The 12,552-nt window shown below is 33.9% G+C and overlaps 1 pseudogene across 1 annotated transcript in view; it reads left to right on the top strand.

Annotated features, from left to right (window-relative positions):
* The first annotated feature begins 1,026 nt into the window (after positions 1 to 1,026).
* The window catches only part of LOC310891068 (adhesion G-protein coupled receptor V1-like), a 74,234-nt pseudogene continuing 62,708 nt past the window's right edge, over positions 1,027 to 12,552 (top strand). The window contains exons 1-7 of the transcript in view: positions 1,027 to 1,032; positions 1,375 to 1,479; positions 2,894 to 3,007; positions 5,896 to 6,461; positions 7,666 to 7,936; positions 8,734 to 9,063; positions 12,164 to 12,340. The product of the transcript in view is annotated as an adhesion G-protein coupled receptor V1-like (transcript). The remainder of the gene's footprint in view (positions 1,033 to 1,374; positions 1,480 to 2,893; positions 3,008 to 5,895; positions 6,462 to 7,665; positions 7,937 to 8,733; positions 9,064 to 12,163; positions 12,341 to 12,552) is intronic.

The raw sequence follows: 12,552 nt of genomic DNA, 5'->3' as shown, positions 1-12,552 counted from the left end.
TCTTCTCCTGGCTTCAGTGCAGAGTTATTATCAAACAACTGCCAGGTCAAAGAAACATTGCCGAAGTGTCCTCTGTGTCTCAAAATCCTGTTCAGTGATACAGAAAGAATGAGAGTCCTGGCAGGCATGCATCAGCGTTGAGTAGAAAAGGAAAATGTGGAGACTCCTTTTACTGTAATCTTCCTTACAGTAAGAAGTAATATACTATGTAATATAAAGTAAAATACTAATATACTACAACTGTTCCATGAAGCCTTCCTTTTAAAGGCAACCACTTTTGCAGTACAATTCTACTCCCGGAATACGTACTTTAGAAAACAGAAGTAGCATACGCAGGTCCATGCAGAATACTACTGTGAAGCTACACATCACTGTGTCTTGTAATTCCAATTTATAATAATAAATATGAATGCATAATAGTTCAGAAAGTTAACATTAAAAATTAATATACTTGGACACTCTTAGACAGGAAAGAGAATCATCTACATTTAACCACAAACGTTTCTCCTTTCAGTCATCAAGTCTACTTAAACTTTTTCTTACACTTGTATTAAATTAGAATTACATTCTGAATTACATTCAGTTTTGAAATGTAGCATGTAAACAAAGAAGTAGCTTCTGAATATAAACCTGTTCCTCTGAAGAGCAGGCACAGCTTCTTGCAGTAGGGTTAATTACCAATTACTGAGGGAACATTGTCATAATATATGCATTTTATAACACCCTCTGGGATAAGATGCTGTTGTTACTCCAGCAGATGATATTTGCAATAATACAGAGGTTGTATTAGTAGAACGAGTAGCTATGCCTTATTGACAGCATTCTGACAATATAATTTTGTATAGGACTTCTCTGAAAAAACATAAGAACATAAGAAAATGTTAGAGCCACAGTACTAAGCCAAGCTGCTTCTGGGATTTGTGGATATCTTCAAAATCTGTTACCTACAATAGCCTAAAAAAGTGACCAGTGACCTAAATGATTGTCCTGAGTACATTTATAGCTAGCTATCTAATAAACGACTTCATGATGGTGAAAACCTATTTTTAATGGGTGTAGGAGCTCCTAAAAATACCAGTGATGATATGTCAGTGCTTTGTGTATGTTGACTATGTTCATTTACAGAAACAAACAAACAACAACAACAACAAAAACACACAAATTGCATTACGTGATACATTTTTATCTGAAATCTTTTAAGGTTTTCATTAGCTGAACTAATTGGTTGCTAGGAAATGTATGCCATCAGTGGACTGGTTTGCGGATTGGATTAACTTGTCTGTGGGAGTTTGATATTTCTATGGTAACAGTTTCTTCATTCTGCTGTGATATTTGATCTGTGTCTGATTGTCTGTTCCTTTTCTTCCTCATTAGTCTGCCTTAATCACAGTGAATGAGCCCAGGGGCAGAAATGAATTTGTGCCGCTCACTCTAATTAGAGAGAGGGGAACCTATGGGACGGTCGTCATAACTTTTGAGGTGAGTTTATCCAAAAGACTTCATACAGTAGTCTGTTGGATTAAACTGAGAGGCTGTAATCATAATTTATTGAAGTGTTTGCAAAAGGGGAAGAAGGACAAAATACCTACATCTACATTAGGTAGATCTGTTTCATAAAAGGGATTCATATTAACCGTCATATAGAAAATACTGTAATTATCTGACTGTTTAATTGACTGTTTAACGTTAAGAGGTACTAGAGAAAACCGAGTATATTCTGTCATTTAGAAAGGTACGTGAGGCAACATCAGTATGTATTACTAGAAAATAATGCATATTAAGTATGTAAGAAGTGTCTTATCTAAGTTTTTTTAATTTTTTTAAAAAATATTTATTTTACATACAAATATTCAAGTGAGTCTTTAATGATTATCCCAACTTTGAACTGTGAGTGCTCAGGATTTGGTGAATTTCTGTATCTATAATCATCTGTATCTTGATCTCTATCTTGAATCCCCTGCAAATGAAGCTTTTGAAATAATTAATCATGTTGAATACTTATCCTGTTATTTACATATGTGATTTGAATGTGATACAATTACTGACTTCATTGCTTTCTTTTTCTTATCTAGCTCAGACTCTATTATTTACTTTAAAATTATATATAAAATCTTTCATATAGATATTTCTGTACTAGTTGCCTGGTCCTATAGGGTAAGGCTTTAATCTAGACCTCAAAGCTTTAGTCTAGACCTGTCAAAACCAGAAAAGCTTTGCACTGGATTTTATTAATACTAAATATAGCATGAATAGTTAAAGTACTGAATATGATTCTCTGTGCAATTTTTTGCAAATATGTTTGTTTTAAGGTACAGTAAATCTTACTCTCTGGACAATTACTTAGGTCTGTCTCACATCATTATATATGTATGTTGAAAAATAATTTACAAAATGTTCTAAAACCAAAAAATCCCATATGACCTTTAAGAGGCTTTGTAGTATTTTGAGTTTGACTGTTAAATTTAGTATCTTTAATATCACAAGTTAAGATAGAAGGGACACAAAACCAGTAAGTACTATTACTTTGTCTTGGAATTTATTATGAAATACTATTGATTCAAACTGAATTTGCATGAATATCCTTTCTGTAATATGAAAGAGTCAGTTATGCATCAGAATATACTAAAGAGTCCCCATAGGCCTATATGGAAGTAGTTTTCTTCCTCTTATTCTGGAAATACGGGATTTCTTCAGAGTGGTTGTTCTGACTTACACTGTCTGCCAGAAAAGAGCAGATTTTCACAACTGAATGTTCATGTAAGTTGTAAGTTGGAGATGGCTGAACAGATAGTCATTTGTTATGCAAGTCACACTGCATATTGGTTATTGTACTTGCACTGGATTTGTATTCCTGCTTTATAGACTTCTCATCAGACAAATCAATTCTTTGCAGATAAAAGATGGTCCAAACCCAGCTGAAGAAGACCTAAGTCCAGCTAAGGGAAATATTACATTCACACCTGGGAGATCAAAGCTGATTTATAATTTAACAGTGCTTGATGATCAGGTAGGAACAAGCTGACTTCATCTTAGGCTTTGATACGTAGAAGGTTAACTGAAGTTCTGGAAAGACTTAGAGTAATAAGTTACAAAAAGGCTTGGCTTAAATAAGGTTAAAAGCAGTTCTATTTGATGAAGTGATGTTAAATTTTGGCTCTCTGGTCTATTATTTTTACTCTTTCCAAGCTCCCTCTTTAATTCTCATCAGTGAATAGTTTTAGTTTATGTGCATATCCTGGCTGAGCAGACATGTTATCTTTGTCACTAAAGAAAGAATATTACACATTGAAGATTCACAGGGAAAAGGCAGATTCAAAAATATTTTTTGTCGTTGTTTGTTTGTGTTTTTTTTTTTTCAAATATGTTTCAGGGTAGAAACATATTTGAAAAAATCCTAAAAATAGATGAGATTCCTGAAACAAACATGCAGTCTTGTGGAAAGCATGAATACTAGGTGATAATTAACATTTTTCTGTTTTCAGATTGGCCAATTGAAAAAAAAAAACAACACACACACAAAAAAACCAAACCAAAACAAAAAAAAAACACAACATAACTCATAGGTTGTGAGGCTTTCTTTTTATCTCAGAGTAAACAAAACATTCTTCTAATTTGCAACTTGTGATTTTCCTTTTTTCTTACCTGCACTTTTCTTTTGTGTTTTTCTTTTCCTTTATAATAAGCTTAAGAGGGAAAACTGAGACATCAAAATAAGTATATATGATGCAAAACAACTTAGTAAGAAATTCATAAGAAAACAATAATGGTGAAAGGTGTGTGTCTCAGAAGTGAGCACAGAACTGTAAAGCAGCTTGTTTCCTTTTTACTCTTAGTTATAAAAAATGTCCTTCCACATTTCTACTGATACTCTAGTGTTAAGAGGCTGTGCCAACCTGGGGTGCTGAAGTGTAGAAACATCTCTTTCCAATTCAATGTAATATTTCAGTGACTTACACACAGAAATAAATTATTAGGGTCTTTTCTCTTGGGAGGATGTGATTTTATTTATTTTTATTCTGAGAAATGCTCTCAAACTTCTGTTTCTAAAAGTTTGATCTGTATTTGGTGTGTCTAGTCAACGTCTTTCCACTCTTTGAAAGTCTTTCACAAGTGTATGTGAAAGATGAATTTTGCACAAAAACCTTTATTGATGATGATGATGATAGAGTTCACAAGAATCCAGTAACACTACTGTCAGAACTTAATTTGAGCTTTTAGGATCTGAGTTAGGGAAACCAATGAAACAAGTATTTTTCTGAATTGTGCAGCCTTACAGAAGGTAGGGGACTGCAGTTCTGATTTCCACAGCTCTGCATTTATAGTACTTTTCCTGTGCAGGTTTCCTTTTTAAGTATAATTGCAACTTTAAGAGAAAATTAAAGAGGCAAGGCAGCACTGGAAATCATTTATACTATTATATTCGAAGTTTGACTCATGTATTTATTGGTCAATCATGATGTAATTGAAAGCTCCACAATGCCTTATTTATGTAGGATACTAAGATTTTATCTGCAACTAAAATGGCATGTACGTTCTGACTGTCAAATGCGTATTTTTGTACTGCAAGACAGTATATGAACTAGTGAACTAAAACAAGCGTAAGTTAACATCAATTTTAATAAGATAAAATAGGAAATAGTAGTGTAGGAGAGAGGTGACAGAGAGCTTGCAAATCTCACGCTGGAAAAAAAAACAAACAACCTGCATCAGTCAATAATATTATGCAAGTTTAAGTGCCACAAGTCAAACAAGGGACAAAATTGGCCTCAGCTACAAAGACAGCGGCGTGCATACCCTTTGTGCCCTGAAACAGGATCTAAGGGTGGCCAATTAACAAATGTGTAAAAAGAGAAGAAATATTGGACCACAAGGAATTCTGAACTTTTTTTGCTCAGTAAACAGAACTACATGGAAAGGATTCATCAGCCCTATAACAAAGCAATGCCATTAGTAACACATAAGCAATTTTGTTGTGGAATTTATCTCAGAAGCAAATAATACTGTTTTTTCTGAGAGTCCACAACAAGAATGAGATGTGAGGATCTTATGTAATATTTAAATATTTCCTTCTAATCTCTCTGTATTAATAAAATAATGATATTTTCCAGTTAAACAGACTTAGCCTATCAAGACTGGGGAATAAAATGTAATAATATAAAGTAAAAAATATTAAATTCTGCAATTCAAGGCTTATAAACCCTTCTTTTTTGTCTGCTGCATCAGTTATTAGAGACTAAAGAGCTAAAACTAAAGTGCAGTTCTAAACAAACCACATGTAGAAATGCCAAAGTCTAATTAATAGATAAGCATCAGCAAGCACATTCTCAGAGCTGTGACTGAAGCTGTGCTGGGAATGTGAGTCTGTCTGAAAGTAGGAACTGTTCTTTTTCCCGTTGAATAGGAACAAAAGGGCCAAGGTAGGTTGTGTTCATATGTTGTTCCTCTGTTCTTTCAGGCATGCATAGATGTAAAATGGTGTTAACATCAGCAAATAAAGATGTCAGACTAAATAACTGTCAGGAACACTTGTGTCCAAGCAGAGCAACTTCCACAAGTTGAGTTTGGATCTCCTCACACTCTCTAGTTGGAAAGATAGAGCTTCATCTGATTCTTGCCTAGTTTTTGTTTGCCCTTTTTTTTTTTTTGTCTTTTCCCACTTTTTCATATTTCCATAGCATAGAAGTATGTCTTAGAAAATGGAAACATTCAGTTTTGAGAAGGGATTTTCAAAGTTGCAAGCGAGTTTCTTTTTGCCTGTTTATTTTAATGTGAAAAGGGTTGTAATGTTTGTATTATTTCCCTTTATTGCTAAATATACATAACATATTTCTAAGTAAGTGTTCTGCATGTATTTGAAATGGGACTTACACCCTGTTGCTACTATTATTTTTCCAGATACCTGAAAATGATGAATTGTTTGTTGTTCATCTCAGGAGTGTGGAGGGAGGGGCTGAAATCAACACCACAAGGAATTCTGTTCAGATTAATATTAAGAAAAATGACAGCCCTGTGCGATTTGCTCAGAGCACTTACATGGTGCCTGAGGAAGTCGAAATGCTCACAATTCAAGTGATTCGTGGTAAGGATGACAGTGGAAAATTAATTGGACCTGATGAATGTGAAGTCTCCGTCAGTTACACCATCATAACTGGGAATTCAACAGCACACGCGCAGCTCAATTTAGACTTCCTAGATCTTCAGCCAAATACAACTATTGTCTTCACACCTCTAGTTCATGAAGTATATATGAAATTCAAGATCCTTGATGATGCCATACCAGAAATTGCTGAGACCTTCCAAATTATGCTCCTTAAGGACACGTTACAGGGAGATGCTGTTTTGGTTAATCCATCTGTTGTTCACGTCACCATCCAACCAAATGATAAACCCTATGGAGTGCTTTCAATCAACAGTATCCTGTTTACTCAAACTGTTATCATTGATGAAGACCAAATTTCAAGGTACTACAGATCTTCAAACAGTATCTCGTCATGTTAAGGGATTTGTTTGGCACTGTAAAGCATCCTTAGGATTTCACTGACAGTAATTATAAAATCAGTAGTGAAAAATTAATATAGAAATCACCTACTGTGTAATTATTATAAACGATATAGAATTTTCAAGGGAGAAAATGTCTAATTATGCAGAAGTATTTTAATATTTATGAACTATATATGAGAACTGTAAATATTTAATGACATTATCAAAATACTGAAAAACCCTTAATCTAAAAGATGGATCAGTGAAGTTGTGATGCGGCCACACACCCATTCATACAAGTGGAAAATATATTTCAGGCTTCCTTTCCCAGTAAATCTTTGTCTATACTGTATTTAAAGTCAGTCTCTGGTTAAAAAATGGTGGTGAGTGTCTTCTGTGAAGTACTGAATACCCATAGACTTCCAAAAAAGTTAAATACATGTAATTTTACAGATAAATTAAAAACAAATCTCCACACAAATCTTTACAAGCAGAACTAATATCTATACAATATTGCCAGTTTTAGTAAAAATGTCCACTGCTAGCTAGTGATGGTGGTTCATCCCCAGAGAAAGAGGTAATGTATCAACCTATGATTTTATGAACAATTTCTAGTATGTAGAGCCCAGCACTTCAATATTCACTTTTTTTTTTTTCTTTCTTATACACAGATACAGGAAACGTGACATTTCCATAATCACAAATATTGATAAATTATATTTCAGTGCATAGGCAAATAGTTGAGTCACTTTATTTTAAATAAAATCATTATTTAAACACTCATGCCTGACAATTGTATTTTGATATAGTCCATAAAACAGTGTAGAAATTTAGTTGAGAAAAAGTTTTCTGAAATTTAACATCTTTCCTGAGAAAAAATATAAACATGCCAACTTTCCTCTTCTCAGTATCTTTCTTACTGTAAACAAAATAAATTTTAACTAATGTCTTTAGATATATTACTCATGTCTTTATGTATATTATCTCATGAATAAGCAACCTGAGAAAAGTCTACTTCTGTGGTATGATTTCACAAATTTTAAGTCCTGACTCAAATGTCAGTAGCAGCAGTTAATATCGATTCCACTGAAGTCAGTATAAATCTTCCAGGGAACAGATAGCTAAGTAAACCGATATTAATTATAATTGCATGTTACAGATTTTTATTTTCATTCAAAACCACAGGTTTGAAGGGATCACGATCGTAAGAAATGGTGGAACACATGGAAATGTTTCTGTGACCTGGGTCATAACTCGAAATAGCAGTGATCTGTCACCTGTGACTGCAGACCTTGTTCCAGAGACCGGGGAGATACATTTTGATCAAGGACAGATGCTGGTCACACTTTCACTGACCATTATTGATGATAACATACCAGAAGAAGCAGAGCCCTATCTTCTGAAGCTCTTAGCTCATACAATACAGGGAGGCGCAGAAGTCAGCGAACCATCTGAGGTAAGTTTGATTTCAGAACTTGTTTTGAGGAGGTGATAGATAATAATTAGGGAGTAGGATTAGGATTAGGATCCACCAGTTTTGGTGGATTGGCTAAATTGAAGTAGTTGTGCTTGAGTTTAAGTGAAGCAAGCTGATGTATTCTCAGTATAAAGAGCCACATCCAAAGTCTTTGGCTTAACATATTTTATAAGGCCAGACCTATTTAATGCAGTAGCATTTAGCTTAGAATATTCCCATCATAAATATCATTGCATAACTGCTATCTTGATTGGTTGCTTGCTAAGAGAAGGTTGAGCATTTATTTTCACTTGCTTATTTGCTGTAGGTACTGGAATGTTTTACACAGAGTAACAGCTTCAAGAGGATGGCTTAGTGATTAAGACTAACCTCTGAACTTTTAAATAAGGGGTAATTAGCATTACTGACAATTCTGTGACTCAGGTCCCTACTTTGCTTTTTGAACATATGATTGGAATGAATTTGGTGAATTAAATGATTTTTTCAAGTCTGAAATATATTCAAATTATTCACTTTGGCTGCTGAACCAAAAATCAGTTATTCAAAGCTCATTCTGACATAGATGAGGCATAGCAGGAAAGTTGCTGCTATCAGTGGTGTGCTGCTTGTGCACAAGCAACACTTTGGGGCTGTCAATCTGATTTCTTTCTTGAGTGCCAATTCACTAACGATAAAAATGTATGATGACAGTCAGGACATACTTTCATGAAAACGTGAAAACTGTGGTGTATATTAATTGTAGCATTGAGTAAGTGATGCTGTTTTCTGTTTTGCAGCTTTTGTTTTACATTCAGGACAGCGATGATGTTTATGGCGTAATAAAGTTTTATCCTTTGGAGAATCAGAAGATTGAAAGTAATCCAACAGGACGCTTTTTATCCTTGAGTTTTGTAAGGGAGAAAGGAACAGTTGGAAATGTGCAGTTAGTTTATACTGCACTGTATATTCCAGCTGGAGCTCTGGATCCTGAGAGAGCAAAAGATGGCATTCTAAATATGTCTAGAAACAGCATCCTCCTGTTTCCAGAAGGAAAAACACATCATACTTTGAGTATACCAATAAGAAAAGATGCATTTCTTCAAAATGGTGCTCATTTCCTCATACAGGTATCTCAGCTGTTTTGTTTTTGTTTTTGTTTTTTAGCTTATTTAATATGAGGAATATGATTCAATAATTGATCCTTCCCCTTGACTGTAATTTAAATGACCATTCCTGTAAAAAAAAAAAAGTGCTTAGCTCTGAAGCAAAGATTTTCTTATTTAAAAAGACATCTTTCATAACTATGCTATAAAGTTTTCTATCCCTAATCATTAGTAATTAAACAAATTTTAAAACTAAAGAGGATTCAGGTACTAATCATGGAATTTATCAAAATGAGATCAGCGTTGTCTGTTGCTTGCCCCTTGAAGCATGTTTCTGCTTGGCCTCTGACTTGGAACGTGAAAAAAATAAGGTTCTTAAAATTAAATTACTGAAGCAGGAAAAATTTCAGAAATGACATGCAAGTAAATGTATCTTGGGCTTGATACAGGTCCTTCTCCAGCAGGTCATCCCCCAGCCTGTACTGATACTTGCGGTTGTTCCTTCCCAAATGCAGGACTCTACACTTGCTCTTGTTAAACCTCATCTGGTTTCTTCCTGCCCAACTCTCCAGCCTGACCAGGTCCCTTCCAACCCCTACAATTCTGTGATACTGTGATCTTTGCTCTTCCAGCTGAACTATTCTAAATTAAAAAGGGTCAAATATACATTATATATTATATGTATATTATATTGCATTTATATATAAATTTGTTAGGAGAACTTACTTTTTTTTTTCCCTGTATAGTTTTCTTCACTTTTTTCTTTCCTTTTTTTTTTCTATCTCAATTTGTAAAAGATAACTTTTATCATCGTTGAAGGTGTTGATGTTATATCCATGAATTTCAAATTTGCCAGGTTTTATATTTTCCTTATAGTCTACCAAAGACGTTGTAATCACTTCTAAGACCTTTGAAAGATTTCCTCCCTCCACATCCTTCTCCCTACATTCTCTTACAGGAGAAATAATGAGAACAAAAAGTTTTGCCAGAATTATATTGTTTATCTAATATGCAATTTTATTTATTTATTTATTTATGGCATTCACAGTTAGATTAGGAATTGCCTTCTGAAATACTAGAACACGTTAGTATGTTTTATGATTGCAAGAGGTTTGAGAGATCCACAAAATTCTTAAATGTCTAATTCCATGTATTCAATGTTTTTTTTTTTTTTTTTTTTTTTGTCCTTTGACTGTAGTCAAGACACACATCTGATAAATATTTCAGAATGTTCAGTCATTCCAAGCACTTTGCCTGGATTTTCAAACTGTAGATTCCAATCTGTTTTTTTTTTTTCTGTACTTTCTCCATGAACTATAAATAAAATCTTTGTTTGAAGAAATTAAATCAGAGGAGCTTTCCAGCTCAAATAATTAATTTAGAAACTCATAGAGAAGGAAAACACCACTATTTATCACTGTGACAATCCTTCTGCATCGTGAATAAATGATAATCTCAGTGAACATGTTTAGAATGAGTTGTACTTAGGCAAAATAAAGAATTGACTCAGGAATCAGCAGAGAAGCAAATGAAACTGTAGGATGAATAAAGGTACAGGAGATAATGTTAATGTGAGATATATTCCTTAGTGACACCTTCAATTAAATAACGTGCTGTAATCAGAGATGCGGTTTTTGGTATAGCTAGGAAGATTAACTCTGAAAATTAAGCTCATAAACTAATTGTTATTGTTCAAATAACTATATATTTTTTTCTCTTTGTACTGGTTTCCTTTAAAAGGTACTAAAGGAAACATTGCAGAAAGAGTAAAATCTCTGTTCTTTATTGATTATTACTTTATTCCAAAGGTACCATACAGGATCCAAATACAGCATACACTTTAAATAGAGCAAATTGTTTTGGCTGTGTAGTATTTCAGAAAGTTTACTGAGCTAATAACCGCACAATGGTGCACTTTCATCCTGTTAATTGCAGAATCGGGGCCTATGCTAGGAGAAAGCTCAGAAAAGAGGAGAAACAAACAGTGCCATCATCTGTTCTTCAGACTTTTGATAACAAGTTGGAATGGTTGAGAATCAGTTACTAAATACAGTATTTGTAAAACATTTCCATCTATCATCAGATAAATGTTCATGCATATTTCTGGGTGTTACTCAAGCAGTTGTGGAACAAAATATGATACAGCCCACATATTTATAGAGTTTGGTTTCAAGAACTGTAAGACTTTAAAAATCATCTTTTGAAATGGTGAACCATGATTACTATATGAATTTAAGAAAGGCCACTATTTTATCCCCAAAAAATAAAGCTTTACTCTATGATAACACCTGATAACTCCAAGAAAAAATGTCAGTGGGAGTTTATGCCCCAGTGAAATGTTCACAGAAATATATGCAAATCTGTTATGGAAACATTTATTGTAATGATGCATGTAGACAGAATCACATGGAATAAATAATATTTAAAGGAAATAATTAAACAGGCAAGTTCTGCTTTCCTTGGTGTGTCACTACTGGTGCTGGGCTTAGCGAGTGATGCTTCCCTTTTAAAGAAAAGGATGAAAAAAAATCTATTTCCTCTTAGTATCTATAATCTATCAGAAATGCAGTGACAAGTAAAATACAGTTTTGAAATACTGTACTGAATTTAAATTCTTAATGTGGCTCTGGTAGTTCTTAGATAGAGAATTCCTTAAAATTTTGTGGAGAGGAAAGAAAAGTGGATTATTATTTGGCTGTTTGATCAAGGGCTGTAAATTATTATGACTTCAGTGATTTCCCTAGATTTTTATCAATGCAAGACACAAAAAATGATGTTAGACAATTGCCTATGCTGCTCATCAATGACTGTTGTTAATAGCTCTAGTAATGTGTCAGCTGATCTGGAACAGAGTCTCTCTCTCTGGCTTGATCTGTGTTTAATTACATACACTAACATGATTTGTCTGGGAGGTGTACCATTCTGCTGACAGCTCAACAATATCCACTTAATTTCTTTGACATGTCTACTTACAAATTTTTATAACAGCAGTGCTATCAGTAGGAAGAATTTGCTCTGGAGATGTATACTTCCTTTATATGAAAATTACTCTGAAATGTCAGAACTGTTCTGACTTGGTGCTGAGGCTTCTTATTTCTCACTTTTCTTTTACTTTTTCCTACAGCTGGAAGGAGTTGAACTGGTGAATAGAATTCCTCTAGTCCCATCTGTGAGTCCTAGATTAGGCGAAATTCGAAATATTTCTTTGAGGATTACTCCAGATATTGCAAATGGAGAAATAGGCTTTATTAGCAATCTACCGATTATTCTTTCTGAACCAGAAGATTCCCCTGCTACGCTGGTAAGTAAGCCTTTTTATATTGTCTTTTGCTATGGAAAACTTATTTGGAGAAGGTGGAGTTTGCTGTATTCAGTGTAGCATTTGACAATTAATGTGAGGAAAAGCCTTCCTGTAAGTTCTGTCTTATCCTAAATATTCTCTTCTTTAAAAAAAAAAAAAAAATGCTCTGAAATAATCTGTTACTGATTTCCAGAGAACTGAGATTGGTCTTT

The sequence above is a fragment of the Anser anser genome, assembly GCF_964211835.1.
Source record: "Anser anser genome assembly, contig: HAP1_SCAFFOLD_150, whole genome shotgun sequence".
In the NCBI taxonomy this organism is placed as follows: domain Eukaryota; kingdom Metazoa; phylum Chordata; class Aves; order Anseriformes; family Anatidae; genus Anser; species Anser anser.
This window is presented reverse-complemented; position numbering and strand designations above follow the sequence as displayed.